The sequence below is a fragment of the Ptiloglossa arizonensis genome, unplaced genomic scaffold (assembly GCF_051014685.1).
Source record: "Ptiloglossa arizonensis isolate GNS036 unplaced genomic scaffold, iyPtiAriz1_principal scaffold0027, whole genome shotgun sequence".
In the NCBI taxonomy this organism is placed as follows: Eukaryota; Metazoa; Arthropoda; class Insecta; order Hymenoptera; family Colletidae; genus Ptiloglossa; species Ptiloglossa arizonensis.
The window spans coordinates 813,777-816,024 of NW_027478397.1; positions in this window are offsets into that span (position 1 = coordinate 813,777).

Here is a 2,248-nt window from a genome sequence, read left to right on the forward strand (position 1 = left end):
CACCGTTTCTTTCTTCGCTTCTCCGTTTCTTTGTTCGTTTCTCCGTTTCTTTCTTCGTATCTCCGTTTCTTCCTTCGTTTCTCCGTTTCTTTGTTCGTTTCTGCGTTTATTTCTTCGTTTCTCCTTTTATTTCACCGTTTCTCCGTTTCTTTCTTCGTTACTCCGTTTCTCTCATCGTACCTCCGTTTCTTTCTTCGTTTCTCCGTTTCTTCCTTCGTTTCTCCGTTTCTTTCTTCGATTCTCCGTTTCTTTCCTCGATTCTCCGTTTCTTTCTTCGTTTCTCCGTTTCTTTCTTCGTATCTCCGTTTCTTTCTTCGTTTCTCCGTTTCTTTCTTCGTTTCTCCATTGCTTTCTTCGACTCTCCGTTTCTTTCTTCGTTTCTTCGTTTCCTGGTTCGTTTCTCCGTTTATTTCTTCGTTTCTCCATTTATTTCTCCGTTTCTCCGTTTCTTTCTTCGTTACTCCGGTTCTTTCTTCGTTTCTCCGTTTCTTTCTTCGTTTCTCCGTTTCTTTCTTCGTTTCTCCGTTTCTTCCTTCGTTTCTCCGTTTCTTTGTTCGTTTCTCCGTTTCTTTGTTCGTTTCTTCGCTTCTTTCTTCGTTTCTTCATTTCTTTCTTCGTTTCTCCGTTTCTTTCTTCGTTTCTCCGTTTGCTTGTTCGTTTCTCCATTTATTTCTTCGTTTCTCCATTTATTTCACCGTTTCTCCGTATCTTTCTTCGTTTCTACGTTTCTTTGTTCGTTTCTGCGGTTCTTTCTTCGTTACTTCGGTTCTTTCTTCGTTTCCCCGTTTCTTTCTTCGTTTCTCCGTTTCTTTCTTCGTTTCTCCGTTCCTTTGTTCGTTTCTGCGTTTATTTCTTCGTTTCTCCATTTATTTCCCCGTTTCTCCGTTTCTTTCTTCGTTACTCCGTTTCTCTCATCGTATCTCCGTTTCTTTCTTCGTTTCGCCGTTTCTTTCTTCGTTTCTCCGTTTCTTCCTTCGTTTCTCCGTTTCTTTCTTCGTTTCTCCGTTTCCTTATTCGTTTCTCCGTTTATTTCTTCGTTTCTCGATTTATTTCTCCGTTTCTTTCTTCGTTTCTCCGTTTCTTTCTTCGTTTCTCCGTTTTTTTCTTCGTTTCTCCGTTTCTTTCTTCGTGTCTCCGTTTCTTCGTTCGTTTCATCGTTTCTCCGTTTCTCCGTTTGTCGGTTTATTCCTTCGTTTCTCCACTTATTTCTCCGTTTCTCCGTTTCTTTCTTCGTTTCTCCGTTTCTTCCTTCGTTTCTCCGTTTCTTCCTTCGTTTCTCCGTTCCTTTGTTCGTTTCTGCGTTTATTTCTTCGTTTCTCCATTTATTTCCCCGTTTCTCCGTTTCTTTCTTCGTTACTCCGTTTCTCTCATCGTATCTCCGTTTCTTTCTTCGTTTCGCCGTTTCTTTCTTCATTTCTCCGTTTCTTCCTTCGTTTCTCCGTTTCTTCCTTCGTTTCTCCGTTCCTTTGTTCGTTTCTGCGTTTGTTTCTTCGTTTCTCCATTTATTTTCCCGTTTCTCCGTTTCTTTCTTCGTTACTCCGTTTCTCTCATCGTATCTCCGTTTCTTTCTTCGTTTCTCCGTTTCTTTCTTCGTTTCTCCGTTTCTTTCTTCGATTCTCCGTTTCTTTCTTCGATTCTCCGTTTCTTTCTTCGTTTCTCCGTTTCTCTCTTCGTATCTCCGTTTCTTTCTTCGTTTCTCCGTTTCTTTCTTCGTTTCTCCATTGCTTTCTTCGATTCTCCGTTTCTTTCTTCGTTTCTCCGTTTCCTGGTTCGTTTCTCCGTTTATTTCTTCGTTTCTCCATTTATTTCTCCGTTTCTTTCTTCGTTTCTCCGTTTCTTTGTTCGTTTCTCCGTTTCTTTCTTCGTTTCTCCGTTTCTTTCTTCGTTTCTCCGTTTCTTTCTTCGTTTCCACGGTTCTTTGTTCGTTTCTCCGTTTCTTTCATCGTTTCTCCGTTTCTTTCTTCGTTTCTCCGTTTCTTTCTTCGTTTCTCCGTTTCTTTCTTCATTTCTCCGTTTCTTTGTTCGCTTCTCCGTTTCTTCCTTCGTTCCTCCGTTTCTTTCTTCGTTTCTCCGTTTCTTCCTTCGTTTCTCCGTTTCTTTGTTCGTTTCTCCGTTTCTTTGTTCGTTTCTTCGTTTCTTTCTTCGTTTCTTCATTTCTTTCTTCGTTTCTCCGATTCTTTCTTCGTTTCTCCGTTTGCTTGTTCGTTTCTCCATTTATTTCTTCGTTTCTACGTTTCTTTGTTCGTTT